This window comes from Pholcus phalangioides, unplaced genomic scaffold (genome assembly GCF_987345545.1).
Source record: "Pholcus phalangioides strain wild (caught in Gottingen) unplaced genomic scaffold, Ppha-v1.0 ptg000007l_1, whole genome shotgun sequence".
In the NCBI taxonomy this organism is placed as follows: domain Eukaryota; kingdom Metazoa; phylum Arthropoda; class Arachnida; order Araneae; family Pholcidae; genus Pholcus; species Pholcus phalangioides.
This window is the reverse complement of record NW_028301600.1, coordinates 62669829-62688453: the sequence shown is the minus strand read 5'-3', so window position 1 is coordinate 62688453 and position 18625 is coordinate 62669829. Positions and strand designations below refer to the sequence as shown.

The 18625-nt window shown below is 34.0% G+C and overlaps 1 pseudogene across 4 annotated transcripts in view; it reads left to right on the top strand.

Moving 5' to 3' along the window:
* Nucleotides 1-1359: 1359 nt before the first annotated feature.
* LOC149085606 (5-hydroxytryptamine receptor pseudogene) overlaps nucleotides 1360-18625 on the top strand; it is a 66541-nt pseudogene continuing 49275 nt past the window's right edge. For 2 of the 4 annotated variants that reach the window (XR_016192891.1, XR_016192890.1), the window contains exons 1-2: nucleotides 1360-1438; nucleotides 4353-4431. The product of XR_016192891.1 is annotated as a 5-hydroxytryptamine receptor pseudogene, transcript variant X3 (transcript). Of the gene's footprint in view, nucleotides 1439-4352; nucleotides 4432-17642; nucleotides 17802-18625 lie in introns of those variants that run through there. The other 2 variants (XR_016192892.1, XR_016192889.1) reach the window with 1 other exon arrangement.

Below are 18625 nucleotides of genomic sequence, written 5' to 3'. Positions count from 1 at the left end.
ATAAACACCTTACTCACCTTGTTACGCACACACCACAACTGCTTACACCTTCTACATGTCATTTTAAAAAATTCATGTTAAAAAGGAAAAAAAATTCAGATCATCACAGTATGATTGAGCAAGCTACTACGCTGATTATCTGTGGAGGATGGGAGCATTCTGAGGGTTAAAATGCAAAAAATGAAAAAAGTTTTTCATGTAGAAATTTCACCATTTGCGCATGCTAAATTAGACATTGTCTTAAAAGTGTTTAAGTGTTTTAGTTTCTATTGAGAATATGAAGAAATGTATGAGTAATAACAATGGTACAGGGTGGGCAAAAAGTCCGTAGTTCCGACAGATTTGATGGACCGGATCGATACACCCGGGATTTCAAATATCCCCATAGCCAGAAGTCGGTGTCAAATCTGGAGACTAATGATTTTGTCTTCCCTGAACGTCTGTATCAGGAATGCCTTGACCGGAGTAGCAGTGTGACTAGTTGCTCCATCTTGCGCAAACGTGACGGTAGAAAGCGCATCTCTTTCACGCAAACAGAACGTTGCTGGATTTGTGATTCGCCTGCAATACGTTATCCCCTGTGGTGGTGGTCACGTGGAACACATTTAAATACAATACAATACAATTTCTGCTGTAATAAATATTGCTTCATAGTGCTGTAATAAACTATTTGGAGGCATTCTGTTCGTTGTTTGCGTATCTTTTCTTTGACTTGTGTAAGTCAACGCCACCTATTGGCTTCTTCTTGAGTTATTTTTTTTCCTATCTTAAAAAAATTCCTGTGATCTTTAGCGATGCTAACCCTGCAAACCATTTTTTATTTCGGTTATTTTTCCGGTTTTTATTCATTTTTAAAGTTTCTACGTACTTTTTTCCTACCCTGTATAGTGTATATTAAATTCTATGCTATAACCCGATTAACAAAAGTAGTGACGTATACTACAATATAACTGTATAGTGTATACTGTAAAGTGTGTCTATATACATATATTACAATATAACAGTATAGTGACATATATCACAATCTAAAATTTAACAATTCTGCCACTCATTAGAAGTACACAAGAAGTTTGAAAATGTTTTACGATATGATTCAATGACAAGAACATCTTTAGTTGACTCTTAAAGAAAATGCGTTTCTGGTTTTATAATTTTTTGAACTTTTCATGTTTCCTTTAGTATTCGAGTATCAATTAATTAACTTCAAAACAAAAGCTAAAGCAAATCTTTACTTTTATTTAGTAAAATTTTTTATATAGAATAAAAGGCTTTTGTTTGTAACCTAAAACTCCGGCTTTCGGTATTATCTTTTCTGTAGCTTCTCCGAGATGAAATTCCCTCCGGCATATCATTTATTCCCTTCCTATATCTACGATATTCCGTGATATGAGTTGTTGTGCTTTGTTATGATGAAAGTTCCAACTTCGATCGTACGAAAGTAAGTTGAATCGATTTCTCCGTAATTTTCTCTGACGGTATTTTGTCTTTTTCAATATGTTCTTTTATAGTATAATAATTTTGCGATACCAGAACCACTTTTGTGTAGTATATCTTTATACTGTGAATCCTCAATATAACTTTACTCTGCGGATCAAGAAAAAATATCGTTACAGAGGGATTATCGTTATATCGAGAGGCAGCAGTTTGACATTATAATGCGGGCCCTTCCAAACAAGACTTGAAAACATATTGTTGTAGATGGATTTATCGTTATATTGAGTATTGTTTTGAAGCGAAGTGTCACTGTATTTTAAATATTTTTACGTTTTTAATTTCCATGTTTTTTTCACATTTTTGACTTACGTTGCATTTGACACAAAGCTTTGTTCAAATTATTTTGTCAAGTAATTTTCATGCAAATTTTTATATGAGATGAAATTAAAGGTCCAATGAGTACGGCGTTGTACCAATGGCGTTGTATTTGTATTGTATTGTATTGTATTGTACCATGGTATATTTTAAGATTTGTTTATGAAGCATTTGATTTTTATGATTTTTCAAAAATGAAATTTTCAAAAATTTTATCCTGATTTTTCATCTAGAATTTTTTTTTCCACGACCATGCACAGAAATAGATTTTTTAAAAATATAAAACAATAGTTCCCCCCCCCCCCAATTTTTTGCCGCGTGGTACATGAGGCTTACGAAAACCATAAATACCATTTTTAAAAAAATTAAATCAAGTTAATTAATTTATATTAATTGATTAAAAAATGACACTAATTGCAAAGACAAACATGCTAAACTAATGCCTAATTTTTCAAAACTTCTCCAATATGTTATTAAAACCGTTCATCATACATAAAAAATTGTGTAATTTGGTCATGAATTGGAAGAGCTCCCGAAAATGGTTTAAATGTTCACAAAAAGTACGACAGGGATAGGCATCAGGGATATACACTGCTGGTCACCGTAAATGCAACACCCTGAAGGAAGCATGCAAATAATATGAAATTTACAACATGCATTAGCGGAGGTGAGATATGCAAATGATTAGAATTTCAGCGCAGACGCACATCACGCGCACCTGTGGCGCCACTTCAAAGCGCTATTTAAGGCTTGGAGATTTGGAGGATTTGAAGTACGGCAATTGTGTTTTTCTTGTGGTTTTTTCAAAAAAACGATCAATTATGCCTCGTAGAAAACAGCGATCATCTTTTGATCAAGTATCCGAGTTCGACAGAGGAAGGATAGTGGTCTACCGAGATTGTGGATTATCTTTCAGAGAAATCAGTAGTCGTGTTGGACGAAACCAAACACCTGTAATGCGGATATGTGATCGTTGGATGCAGGAGGGTACGACGGACCGACGTGTTCGATCGCATCCACCTCAGTGCACCACTTCACGTGATGACAGGCGTATTGTGCGTATGACAGTGACGGATCGCTCAGCCACATCACGAACCATAGCACAGCACATTCAGTCTGTACCGCATCATCCAGTGTCTGCGCGTACCATTCGACGCCGTTTACAGCAGAGTGGTCTGTTCGCAAGACGTCCATTGCTTCGTCTACCCTTGACGCAGAACCACAGACGTCTCCGCCGCCAATGGTGCGATGAAAGAAGGATGTGGACGGCACAATGGAATGAAATTGTCTTTACTGACGAGTCACGCTTCTGTCTGCAACACCACGATGGTCGGATTCGAGTCTGGAGACACCGTGGAGAGAGGATGCTGAACAGCTGCGTTATGCACCGCCACACTGGTCCTGCACCGGGTATTATGGTATGGGGCGGTATTGGATATCACTCTCGCACTCCTCTAGTACGCATTGCCGGTACTTTAAAAAGCCAGCGCTACATCTCCGAGGTGTTGGAGCCAGTTGTCCTTCCTTACCTTCAGGGCTTGCCCACAGCCATATTTCAACAGGATAATGCGCGACCACACGTGGCATGCATTGTTCAAAGGTTCTTCGTCAATCGCCAGATTGAATTGCTTCCCTGGCCAGCTCGCTCTCCGGATCTTTCGCCGATAGAAAATATGTGGTCCATGGTTGCTCAACGATTGACCCAGATTACATCCCCAGCTGCCACACCAGATCAACTTTGGCAACGCGTGGAAGCTGCTTGGTCTGCTGTACCCCAAGAACACATCCAAAGTCTCTTTGAATCAATGCCGAAGCGTGTGGCAGCGGTGATCTGATTGTGGCAGGAACCACACTTCACAGAAGTCTATAAATTTAATCATTTGATGCTTGGTCAACATGTTATCTACAAAATAAATATTGTTGCGATATCTCTTGTCTTTCTTGGTGTTGCAATTTGGGTGGCCAGCAGTGTATATAAATGTTAATTCGGTTTTATGACTAATTTATCTCTATAGTTAAATATATATAAATAAATAAATAAATATATATATATATCTATTTTTTATTTTTAAAGATATCCTTCTCTTCTAGATTGAAGAATTTTCAACTTCTTATCTTTATGATCAAGCCGTGCACAATAGGCTTTTTGATGTTCGATGGGGGTTTTTTTTTCAACCGTAATTGCTGATCAAGCTTTTTCTTCGACATTTTTTTTAGTTTGAGCACTTTTTAATAAAACTCTTTGTTGCATTGATGATATGGTTTTAACCTATACCATATTAAGGACATCAAAAATGTCCTTAATTGTGACACGGCATGAAAAAAGGTTGACCAACCCTGCATTAAACTAGTGTTTGTAAATACATTTACATTTTTTCTCATCCACATAATATTTTTTTTTTCAATTTCACGTTTTTTTATTCTGTCGTTTTTTTAAATATAAAGTATTTTTCTTATTTTCGACAGAATTTTTATACTGAAAACTAAAAAAATGGTTATACAATGAAAAAAATGAATAAATGTATTTTTTTTCTTTCAAACAGAATTGCTCATGCATACTGGGAAACAGACGTGGTTGTTCTTTCAATCATAGGAGATTCAGTGTGGCATCAACTCTAGAAAGTTAGTAATCTTGTTTTCACTTGCAGGTACTGAGGAAATGAGTTAATCAATGAAATTCTTGAACTAAGGAGTTCTTGAGATTTTTCTCATGCCACTTAGCTTCTTGTAATGTCACTTTCTATCTCAGCAATAAAGCCAATTCCCTTGGGAATGAGAAATCCGTGTTTAAATTGGTCCAACTAATTGCTGAGAAATTGCCTCAACATTTTGTTTGCGAATTCAATTTCCCGAATAATCAATGAGAATTTCATGGTAGGATATACGTTTGACACTGATAACTGATAGAATTCCTAGTGTACGTAGCGTTGCGAGGGAGGAGCATTTCTTCTCAAATTATCAAAATTGCAGTGAATAGAAGTTTCAGATATCACGTATCAAAAAAAATAACAAAGAAACAGTGTAATAAAACGAAATAATGTCCATTGCGATTCTTTATCCACAGAAATTTTACATTACGTATTAAAAGCTAAAAATGATTTCATGTGAATTCAAGAATTTTTTTTCTCAACTGATGAGATATTAGATCATCTGTTTCTAGGAACATATTCGATGATCACATGATCTTTCGTTCTGATCCGTTGCAGAGAGACTGTATTAAACACACAAATTATGAAACAAGAAACTGAATTTTTTTGCAAAAAAAAGCGTTATCACGACAATCATAACGAAACAATTCTTGACAATAAAATCAGAGAATAAACTAGAAAAACAGAAAAACTTCATAGAGGAAATTGAGGTGATGAATTGTGGCATGTGCTCAAGTTATTTGACGAGCAATGGCTTTTATGTACTGTCATATTTTCTGCGTTTTCTTAATAATCGGTGCAACAGTGTCTTGAAAATATTGGATTGTTCGTTTTCATCTTTTTTAGCAAATATCTTTCTCGATGTGATTCACTTTAGTTATGAGCACGCGGAAATTAACTGCTTCACTGTATTTTAGAACAAGAAAAACTTTTTCGAAAAAATTTGGTCACACAATATTATTTTCTAAAATATGATTTTGCTCTGATGAAATGGGGTTGACTGAAATAAAAAAGCCTATATCATAGGGATATCACATCAAAAGTCAATATAACAAATATCAGAAAAAGTTACATCTCACAGAAAAAGAAGAGTATATTATCTATTTTTTTTACAGAGACTGAAATTTTAAAAACTTTAATCGAAATTTTGGGTATTTTCCCCTCAGATACTCGAAGGCTATAGCCTTCCATTCTTGTAAGACCATTTTCATTAATGCATTTTAAAAAAATCAATAACACAATAGTTAAACTTTCATTTCTAGCCTATAGACGTATCAAAATTTAAACTCACACGCTAAAATAATCATTGCTAGATTCTATGTTCCTTTCTTGCAGTTTTATTTTATCATCTAACATTTTATTCGACACACATTGCCTTGTTAAAAAAAAACTATTTTAAAGATTGTTATATACCTTTGGTGCTTTTTTTTTTGTCTTTTTATCTTTCAAAGAGATGTTTGATTTTTGGTAAATAAGATGTCTTGATAAAGATCCCAGCCTTAGTTTGAGAGAAGGATTAGGTATAATGAGTTTCAGAGGATTTTCGCTGTTAAAAGTAGTAGCCGGTGGATATTATTGCGCCATTATTTCAGTTATCCAAAAGAAATTTCAAAGCTTCTGGAAAATAACCATTCGGATTAAAAGCTTGGATTTATGACCTCAGTTAATGCTGCTTTGTGGAACTAAGTTGAACAATTTTACGATTTTGAAAACATGTCAGAAATTTCATTTCTGATGGACTTGAACGAATTCTGAAGAAATTTCATTTCATTTTTTGCATGGAAAAACACATAGTACCATTAGTTAGTTTCTATTATTAAAATAATAACCTAATATCCTAAACATGGCAACAGCTTCCTATCCTTTGAAATATCAATTTCATTAGAATGGTGTATTGCAACGTTGATAAATAGAATGTAAGTGACCGAAAAATGTGTTCATAAATATTATTTTATTGATCTAGCGTTTTTAGTCATGGAATATGTGACTTGGAACTTCCAAGTTCCGCAGTTTCGATTTTAGTGATAATGCTTATGATGAATTGCTATATTCCAAAATAAAAACTTCGCTTCATAATTTTATGAACTGCAAAATGTTCAAATTCTAGCTGGCGATTTGATGGTATTTCGGTATAATAAGTTCTGTGAAACACATATAATAATTCAAAAAATTAAAAGATATGTTATAATATTTTTTATTATTTAAAAAATCGTAAGCCAGACCTGATGGTCTGTTGGTATGTGGCCAGTAATTAGAAAAAAAAAGAATAATAATTAATCATGTCGTTTTGACACTCATCGAACAGTTTCATTCCTTTTGTGTTTTCTACTTTATATAATAAGCTATAAGAATCATTTACAGACGTCAATAAAATAAACGCACAAATTTACTTACCACATAAGTTATCACTTATTACATATTACTATATGAATAAAAATTATCGGCTCTGTACATATTTATATTGGTAGATTTAGGAGAGTGAAATGCATATAAATAATAACATTTGATTTTCAAGTATAAACCCATTTTTAAACGTTTAGTTCATTCCATTTTAATGCACCACACAATCTCTAAACTTATGAATTTTAAATTATGTGAGAAAAATTGAGTAGATTAAAATTTAACGCGTCGGTATTTTTAAATACGAATCAAAGCATAAAATTTGAATAATGTAATTCTTACCTCTCGGCAACTCTGTAAAACGCCATAATATATCGTACAATGGAAAGTAATTAATTTTTTTTTTCTCAACTATAATGTATTTTCGAATAAAATGCTTGTATATGTGAAAAAAAGCACGAAATTGTGCTTTCATTAATTTAGTTTTTAGAACGAAAATTATTGACAGAATATTAATTGAAAAATCAAGAAAGTCAATGCTTTTCCACTTGATTCCACGGAAGTTTGTACTAAATCTTCCAGTGTTCACGGGAAAAAAACCGCATTATAGGAACTAATGCTCTTATCTGCTTTCAAAATAATATTCAACTGATCTTTTGTATTCGGGAGAAGAAGACGAATTTAATTACAATGTTTATGGAACTTAAACGTTTTGCTGAAAGCTGCAGCCGATAAAAAGAAAAGAAACAGGAAAATGTCTTGGAGACATAAAGGAAAAAAAAACAAAGACCCCCCCCCCCCTTCTCCGGAACTTATTAAATTTTCCGAGAAATTGCCAGAAGATGAAAAAACTAAAGAAAAGAGGAACATAAGGGAAAAAAAAGAAATTCTCAACACTTTTGAAACAAAAGGAGAATTTTTGATATTTTCCGCAGCGTGGATTCAAAGATTCAATTATATCCGATGTACAAAACCGTCGGTTACGTCGAAATTATTGACAATCCGAATCGTTATGAAAAATCAATTTTTTTCCCTCAACTGAAACTTTCAAGATGATACCTACAGGGTATTATTTTCTTAAACTAACTGCTTTGTTGAATGAAGAATGTCGAAACTCTTCGAAAGAAATAAAATTGTTGAGCAGTGTTCAACACTGGTAACTATTATTGTTTTATTTCAGGTCGGGATTGCTGTTTGACTTTTGTTGGAGAGTATTAAAAAAAGTATTATAATCTTTACTGTTAATATTCAATGAAACCGCATATAAACTGAAATTCTATTCATATCCCGAATGCATCGAACTTGAAAAACATCTGTACACCTAATAATATTTCTGTTTTTGAAAATTGAAATTCATTTAAATCTGACTGTGTGCTTATGTAATTACGGAACTGTTTGCCAACGGCTCATTTCTGGTTATATTTGCATGGATTTGGCATAGCTGAGTTAGAAACTTCTCTCGGGGTTAGACGCTGCTATTTTGAGGAGGCACTAATTTGATAGTAGTAAAAACTCATCACGTGATTCCGTATACAGGTGTCTCTCGTTTTACGTGATTAATTGATTCCACAAAGTTATCACATAAGACGAATTCGCATAAAGTGAGTTGAATTTAATATCTGTGAGCAGGGACGTTACTAGGATTTTTGCCACCCCACATCGTTGAAATTCGACCATTTTAGGATTGTTTTCTTTGTTTCCACTTAAAATTGCCACTCCCTAAATTTTGCCGCCCTTATCAGTTGGCCCTTCTGCCCCCTCTAGTTCCGGCGCTGGGGTAAGATAGGGATAGGGGAGGTTTCCTTCAGAAAGATAATAAAAAATAAACCCAACGTCCAGCAGCCAAATAATTTTTTTTGAATGAATTAGTTATTCGAAATTACAAATAGTTCTTATCAATATAGGCTATATCAATGAATTTAATTGATACTTTTTACTTGTGTCTCAACTAATTCCGATTGATTCTAATGAGTGCGCATGTTTTCTTTCCTGAAGAGCCTGGTATGATATAGTCAGATAATTTTTTTTAAATGAAAACAGCCGAATTTCAGCTGACAAGCAGCATTATTAGTCTCTTTATAAAAACTTTCCAAAGCTATAGAATTCTAAATGCCCCTCGCAAATATGGCGATTCTAGATTCATTAGAATCATTTTTTGGATCAAAATAAAGCCAAGGATACCTGTATACTAATAATTTTCTTATATTTCGGGGTAAAAGAACTCCCTCGAAACCCCTTTGATAACGTCCTTGGCATTATGTCACATCTATACCAGAAAGAAAACCTCATTTTTATATTCGGCTACATTTGGTCTGTTATACTCGATGAAATATAAATTATAAACAGAGCTTTTCATCAATCTTGTAGAAAATATAAGTGTGAGAGTCTACGGCAAATTATCCATGTCATCAGTTCTATGATCAATTTAAAATCGTACCAATCAAAATCCAAATATGATGATAATTTAAGTCAGTTTTGTTTTCTGTACAATTATCATTGATCATTTTTGTTACACCATGATTATTTTCTGCACACGAGGGCTAATTAGATCAAAATCCACAATTAATTGCTGATTCCAAAAAAAATGGCAGCCTTTTTTCATACTCACCCAGTGGTTGGTGCACTAACCTCTCGATGTGGAACTCCCTGCGGTAGCGATTTTTTCTGTGTTCATGTCTCCGAGATTCTGTTGTGTCCTTCTTTCAGGAAAGTTTTTGACAAGCCCGATACTCGGGAATCGAACTCGTGACATCTCTAAACATTCTTTGGTACTTTAGGTGAGTATATTATCGACCTGGAATACCACACCTCTGCACAATTATCGAAACGAAAATAATCTACAAATGCAGAAAAAATTTATATGAAAAAGTTTAAATCTTAAAAATATATATTTGTTATTCTCTATGATGCAATACAGTGATACCTCAACTAACGAAGATGATTCGTCCCAAAATTACGTTCGCTGGCTGAAATCTTCATTAGCCGAAACTCGATTCCCCAAAAGTTTCTATGTAAAAGCGTTTGATTCGTTCCAAGTTCGGCCCAAAACTTGAAGATAACTTTTACAGAGCAATAAGAAGCACTATAAAAGAAACATATACTCGCCACAGCTTCACAGCTGAGTGAAGAACGATTTAAAGGAGGATAAAATACTGAATATTGTTTTTTACACCATTTACACAACTTCTATAATCCAAGTATTTACACTCCTTCAAGGACTTCAAAAATCTGCTCAAGGTGTGTTTGTCAGAAGCAGATTCTTCTTCAGAAACTGGCCTTTGCCTCTTTGCTGGAGGAGAAGTAAAAAATCTGCCCAAAGTCAATTGAACCTCTCTATTTTTGAAGTATTTTGGATGTTTTGGAGTGATGTATTTGTCTCCAACCAAAGCACACAGTCTGTATATTTCAGCTTTATCCGGATGCCACTTTTTGGCCAAAGACTGGAAAAAGCCAGAGCGTAACATTTTTTTTACATCTCCTGTTGCCATTTTTTTCTTTTTTGCTGCTTTCCTGTGAGAGAACACTCTTCATCTTCAATATTTCTTTCTTGATCTAGTTTTTTTAGCTCCTCCTGATCTTCTGTTGCTACGTAGAGCCCTAGTAGACTTTCTTATCTGCAAAATGTCAACATTTTCAACAAGTTCCAGGTAAGACATTAAAGCCAGAGTAATATCGTTGGATTTGTCTTAATAAGATCTATCCGCAGACATCAAAAACACGAATATATTTTGAATAGTTCTCGAGATATGAATATTTAAAGCATTTCATTACGCAATTTTTCGAGGATGCATCCAGTATTGTCAGATGATTTAAAAGACGATTTCACGTCTGAATATAGACAATTTTAAAATTATTTTCAGTTAGACATAAATTAATGAGACGTGAGTGATATTAATCTTAAAGAACTCGTTCGCGCTCCACTGAAACGCATCTGAAAAATCCGCGACAAAAATCTTCCTTAGCCAAAAAAAGTTCATAAGCCGAGGCATTCGTTAGCCGAGGTATCACTGTAATATGATTATTTTAATATCTTTTTTACTATTAAGAAAGTTTTCCCGAGTATGATATGCCAGGAAAATAAAGTAAAATTTTACACGTGAATTCAAGAGATATTGACATTTTATTATTATTATCATCCATAATTGTTTTATGTTCTTAATTCTTCCTCTAATATATAAGCTCTTCCTGAAATATGATACTTTTTTCGATTACTCGTACACAAACATTCAATACAATCATCTATAAAAACAAATACAGTCAATTAAAATTTATCGAGAATAACATTTTAAATTATTGAGAAGATTCACGTGCACAGAAAAGGTATTTTTATTGAATGCATTTTTATTGATTTCTTAAAAGAAAAGTTATGTCTTAAAAATTAATGGCTTTTTATCTTAATATACGGTGAAAAGCATTTTAATAATAAAATGCTTATATATTGTACGATCAACTTCATTATTCAATTTTCAAATTTTTGTCGAAAAAAAATTCTCTGCAAACTACACTTAGTTTTAAATCACTAAATAAGGACACCGTCAAAATTAATTACAATCGCTATAATTTATTATTGACCTTTGATATCGTTTTATGAAATATATTATTTTTCCTTGTATCATAATAATTGAAATGTCTCACCGAGCATTTCTTTTCAATGATGCTCATAGAGGGAGTATATCTGAGAATGAATGTATGAAATAATTTACTGACTAAAATAGCAGTTACATTCTTCTTTTCCTCACGATGCCAACAGTTATTTTATATTACTGCCAACATATACTAGTTTTTCCCTCTGGTCAGAGCTTCATTTCTGACCTCACCATCTACCTTACAAAATAATATCAGAATAAGAATCGTTTGATTTCGGTTTTCTTTTGTTATCATATAGTCCTTAGATAGAATCTCTCTGTTGACAGTTGAGGGGCTTATTTTCAAAATGGAGCATTTCCATTTTTGCTAAATTTGCAGTAGGAGTAAAAAATGTATTCCTCCGGAATATGTTTGCTATACAAAAGTGGAAAATAGCCCAACAGGTAGCATATAGGAATAGTAGAAGAATATCCAAATACTAGACTGGTAACATTGATGGTCCTTTGACCAACCATTCGACTTTTCATCAGCCAAAATTATTCAAAAATGCCCTTCACCGTTTGACTTGGACTTCTACCAATCATTTCGTACCTACGAAAACTTAAACCAACTGGTCAACTAACTAACTGCACACCACCCTTCTCAAAAATCTGGCAACAGTTTCTACATTTTCATCAGCATCACTATCACGTTCTCGTCTCTGTGATTGGCTCCACCATTTTTCTTTCCTCCTTTATTTCTCATGTTGCCGGTCATTTCATTTCGACTCTTTGTCTTGCACAGCGAGTATTTCCCGCTATATGGAGTATTTGCTTTTTCGCTGTCTTTCAATTTTTCTTGGCTACTCAAGAAGAAACATCATACAGTTCCGAAACGCGCCTAGCTGTTATTCTCTTCTTATTTTGGGTTAACCGACGTTGTTTCCCTAGTATATTATCCTTAGCCTGGATCATGTCTGGCACAACAGCAACAGTATATTATCCTATTACTATGTTTCTTGATCAACATTCAAGAGAGTTATCTCGTTTAAATTTTGGAAATGATCTGTTTTGAAAGAAAATTAGTGAAAATGTTACCTTTTTATTTGGGAAAGGGTAAAAATGTAGATGTTGCATACCTTGATTTCCACGAAGGCATTCGATAGGGTCCAACATGGTAAATTCCTGAAGCGTTTACACAAGATTGGGATTGGGGCCAACTTGTTGAATTGGATAGAATCGTGGTTAAGAGATAGGTCGCAACGAGTTATGGTGAACGGAGAATTCTCTGGTTGGACAGGCGTCATAAGTGGAGTTCCTCAAGGAAGTTTCCTTGGCCCCATACTTTTTTCATTTTTTACCGATAAACTCGATCAGGGTATCAACGGGATTGCTAGCAAATTCACAGATGACGTGAAGCTAATGGGGGTAATCGGGAATCCAATGGATAGGGAGATGCTCCAGACCAACTTAAACAGGATTGCAGCAGGGGCAAATGAATGCAGCAGGACGTTTAGCGTTGACAAGTGCATGGTCGCTCATTTTGGTTCGAACAACCCATGATTCTCTTACGAGTTGAATGGTGTCGCTAAACTAGAGTCCTCTAGGTCCCTAAGATCCCTAGGGCTAATGCAACTAGGTTCACCGATTTGGGAATTCTAATGGACGAGCGACTTAGGTTTTCTGAACGTTGTTCAGCGGTGGTCAAAAAAGCGAATAGAATGCTTGGTCTCATTTTCAAAAAGGTCTCTTCGCGTTCTCCTAAACTCATTCTTCCGCTTTTCCGAGGCTTCCTGGACTGGAGTATGCTGTAAGGTTTTGGAGACCATACCTACAGAGGGACATTGACTTGGTTGACGGGGCTTGAGTTATGCAAACACCAAACATGGCTCCCGCTCTGTCCCTTTGGGATATAAGGGCTTGAGTTATGAAGAGAGACTTCATTTTTTGAATATGTTTACATTGGATGAATGCAGGTGTCGGAGGATATGATCGAAGTGTTCAAAATTTTCAACGGGATGGATAGGATGGACCATGAATTATTGGTATCATCAATCGACTACTTTTACAAGGGGAACAATCGATTGGTAAGGGACAATGCGAGGATATGGTGTCGCAGGGAATTTTTCTCTAATAGGGTTGTTAATGAATGGAATAGCTTACTACCTTAGGAGGTAGTAAATTGTAACACAATTGACGCGTTTAAAAAGAAATACGATAAACATGTTGGGGTAAATCGAGAAGCTATCCATACTTAGAATAAGACAACCATAAGTATTCTTATGGGCATTATATAATATTTTATCATGTATATACATTGTTTGTAATTGCATTTTTAATTGGGTTGTTGTACTTTTGAGGTATATGACATCCATATTTCTTGTGGGCATCTTTTTCTCAGCCGCCTCATTGAGCATTTTGCCTTTTGTGGCGTTGTATTTGTATTAAAGTTAGAGCTGGTCAGCTCTGAAAAATTGGAAATTTCTACGTCACCTGTTAATTGCAGAAGGTTTTAATTAGACCAGGAAGGTATACCCATACTGACCTCTCGTATTTTACTATCATGTATATACGAGATGTATATACGCAATGTATTTTACTATCCATTAACGGGCAACCACGTTAGCGGGCAAAAGTTTAGGTTCCATGGGTGACCGTTATCGAGAGATTCAACCAAAAGTACCGAAGAGAATGAACGAGGTGGATATGTTCCCTTTTGGTAGAAACGACTAACTTTACACTGAAATTTTTACCAAAAATATTTCCATTGGCGTAAAACCTGTTTCACAATCTGATAGAGCTAAGATTCAGAAACCGTTGAAAAATGAATTTGGAAAAAAAAGTGGAAATGTTTCCTTTTGGAAATAAGCTGCGCAGTTGATATGTCCATAAAAAACAGGATCCCATAAAGGAAGTAAGCTAGTTTAAATGTGAAATGCCTCCAAACATAATTTTCATATCATTGCATTACACTTATGATGAATGAATTTCTAAATGACCCGAGATATAGCAACGGAATTGAATGTCATCAACGATAATGAACAGTAATAAAATGTTAATTATGGAATTCTTAAATGTGATTTTTTCCGGCTTATGTAATGAGTAGTAATTTATGTAGTAAACGATGTTAACTATGGGCTCTTCAACCACATTAGCTAACATCACTCCAAACGTACAGACTAACCTCATCGATAACCTGGTCGAGAATATCAAGAAGGAATAAAAGAAAAGTGTAGTGCCCTAAACGACACATCCATGACATCCCCATTAATGACATCCATGGCAATCAGAAATTTTCCCGTTTACTGTTACACGTTTAGAAGTCTCCAGTTACCAATTACCAATAACCTACCTAATTCAGCCAGTTTTTCTCCAATACCGATTGTCTTGTTTTACGTGAAATTGGTCGAAGAATTATTGAACATTGTGTGTGCTCTCTTACATACATTCTCTTAGTTCATGACTAAATGTCGAGAGAAAAATCTGTAAATTCAACTGATAAATGATCACAAAATAGTAATACAATAAAACATTTGTAAGGTGGTCATCCTCAGTTCCTTAAGAACGTCTCTTCGATAGAGAGGAAATAATGAGCAGTGAATGCATTCTAGACTGTAAAAATTTGGCTGGGAGTAATTGTTTTGGAAGAGCCCCCGTACAGGGTAATTATAAATTTATGCGACAAACTTTAAGAGGTGATATAAGATTCCTAAATAAGCATTTTTGGTCCTAGAATGTGCGATCGAATCGTAATAGCAAAGGCGGTATAAGGTGTTTTTAGAGAGTGCACAACAGCACTTCACTAAATCAAATATTTTTCTGATGAATTTACTGCAATAAGTACATTCAACCATTCGAGGGTGCATGGTATTGTAATGTGGTAGGCCTTCTCATGGTGGAACCTGGGTAATACAAATTCTACCACATGTAATTATACTGCTTGATCATTGTTTGGCGCAGCATAACCTTGATGGTCCTATAGCACCAATAAAAAATGACACTCCTATCTAATCCGAAGGTACATATGCACCCTCGAATAGTTGATTGCAGTTATTGCAGAAATGAATCAGAAAAATATGATAAATGCTTTTGGTGAAGTGCTGTTGTGCACTCTCTAAAAGCATCTTCTATCGTCTTTACTATAGCGATTCGACAGCACATTCTATGATCAAAAATGCTTGTTCAGTTGTCGTATATCACGTCTTTAAGTTTATGTCTAATTTGGAATCACACTGTATAAAAGTAGTATTTTAAGTAGATTTATTTGTATTAGTAACATGTATGTGTGAATATTATATTCATTTTATATCCTAGTAGATCTGCATCTCGGTACATACAACTACTACTACTACTTAGTCGTACATACACCTCCCAGACATTCCTCTGCGGAATCTCTAACGAATTGGTACATGCAGGAACGTGTTTTGTGTGTTTAAATGCGTGACCTTAACGTATATATGTTGCTAAAGTTAAGCTTGCTTCATGTTCTCGCTGGTGCTGTCATCTGTCTTCGATATTTTGAAGTGAAGATGATGGTAAATGATTGAATTTTCATATTGTATTGGTACATACAGTAGAATGACTTCAGAAAATAAGGTATTCCTCTCAGTTATGTATTTGAAAACTAAGCCGATACAGCTGAAACTTGTTTCGTAACGGCTATAAACATTCACTCACCTAGCAACAGTCTTCGAGAGTATGCGTAGGCCTATATGTCAAAAGGTTTTAGTTTAAATTTTGGAATAGACTTTGCATCCGTATGGAGCAAGCTCTATAGATCTATTGCTAACGGGAAATTAACTAGAATGTGAGCAGTCAATATGCGTCTCTTCAAGTAGACTCCATTTCATCTTCAGCACAGACCAATTTCTATTTTCATTCACTAATGCATTTTCCGTTTCTACCATTAACCTTGGCTCATAAGATTTGGATATTGATTCCAAAAAATAGCCAATTACTATGTCACCATTTTTTTTTATTCAGGCATCCTCCTTTTATGCAGTCAAATCAGAAAATTGGCGGACGTCCTTAGATTTTTCTCAGACGACATCATATGTATCTTTATGTAAAAATGCCGTTTTTATGTTTTATATATACCTACATAAATATCAGTCATAGCAATTCAAAATTACGTGATTATCGTATATTTTCACTTGTTGCGAGTAATGTAATTTTTCTGAAGGTCATGCATAATTTATATTTCTTATTAATATTTCGAATCATTGTAGAAACTTAAACTGGAGTAAATTTTTTCCCCGCACGGTGAAAAAATTCAATTATATTTTATAAGGAAATAAACCTTGAAATAAGAATTACTTTGTTATAACTTTTAATGGCACCTATAAAGAAGTTTAAATCCGTCATATATAAGGGCTTAGTTTCTCCGTTGAATCCCTTTTATATAGAAATATAAAAATGATGCAAATGGCCGATTTTGAAGCCGATATCCACTGGCTTAGTCATTTGAATTTCGTGCCGAAACAAACATAAACGAATTTATAACCGTAACTTTAAGGCAAATATGTGTTTCAAACAGCATTTTCAAAAACTGAAAAATTACATATTTTTATTCACGCAAGACCTTTTTATTCTTAGGATTGGAATAAAAGTCTTCTGGTGCATCCACTTTTGTTTGAAGTGTGCAAATATTGAGATTTCATAGCGTTTTTTTTTTTCCCCTGAACGACTTTCTTCGTACTTTTTTATGCAAATAAAAGTCACGAAATTTTTATACAGTGCACTGAAAAGAAAAAAAGGTTTTCTTTCTTCCCAGAAATAATTCGTTTCCTTTTGTTATTTTTTTCTTTAAACTATTGACCAAACATATTTCTGACCCTATTTGTGCTCGTTTCAAGTATTAAAATATAAAGTGATGCTACGTGAATTGAATTGTAATGGTGCACTCGTTATTTAACAATGTTTTTTTAATGATACAGAGGAAATCAAAAAGAAGAGTAAATATTTTTTTTTATTGAGTAACGCTTTTCTGTAAGAAAAAATGAAATTAATATTTTTAATATTTAATATTAGAGTTAGAAAAATTCGTATTAAATGAGAAAATCTCAAAGGAAAAATATCAAACAATTCTTAGTTAATACAATATATTTATTTTCCTACGTTGGAACTTGATGATTTTGGGAGCATCCGGAGTCACCAGGGGGCAGCGTCTCTGGATCTCCATGGAGATCGAGATCCCGCCTCACGTGACATAACTTCAGAAGAAAATCGGCCCACAAAAGCTACTCTTTGCCATTTACGTGTCAGTGTGATATAAGTTGTTCAGGTAAACTCTGAAGTTTCTAGATCTTTCCTAAAGAAAACTACCCTATACTTTTTAACTCATCCGCCTTGCGCGGTGCCAGTCAGTTTTCTCCAAATCAAATTACGACGAAAACGACTTTCTGAATCCTTTAGAAGAATACTGAAAAACTTTAATTTGGTAAGTTTCGTATTTTATGTACATTCCCTGAGAAGATCATAACGTGTTGCTTGAAAATCATTTTTTTTAAAGCTAGGGTTGTTACTCGTCAAAGAAGAGCTTTAATCAAACTATTCTAAGAAATTTTTTTATATGTATTAGCTTAACAACGGAGAAATAAGCCTGTAAAAAAGAAAACCATTTTGAAATGATTTTATTAATCAGATAATTTTTTTTACTGAAACAACAGTAGCCGAGAAATTAATACTATATGGATATATGAAATAATATAAATTCACCACACAATTTCTCGAATAAAACTACTGTTCTTGAACGAGGTGATTAACAATATCAATTTCAAACATTAGTTGCTCAAATTATGAAGCAAGTTATGAAACGAATTGATATGAGAAATAAAATGAATCATTCTCTGAATTGAGAAAGAAAAAAATACTTGATGTTTAACAATAAACCTTAGTCAATTTGTAGTAAATAATCACAATTAATAGAAATAGACGCCTATAATCTCAATTAATAGAGATTTCTCAGCCCAATGTACAGGATTCTGGATAAGTTCTGGATTTTATGCCGAGGGGAACTCAGCACAAAATCCAGAAAATATCTGTTTCCTTGATAATCTGAATTAATGAATAACAATAGATGTTAAATAACACTTGATTCTAATAAATTTTTAATGACTGATCTCAACTAAAGTTTAACAATAGATTCTAATAAATGTTTAACAATGTATCTTAATCGATGAGTGCACTTAGAAAATAATTGCTCTTTAGAAAATTTTATTTCAATTGTATGAATATACATATATATATATTAGTTGCAAATGT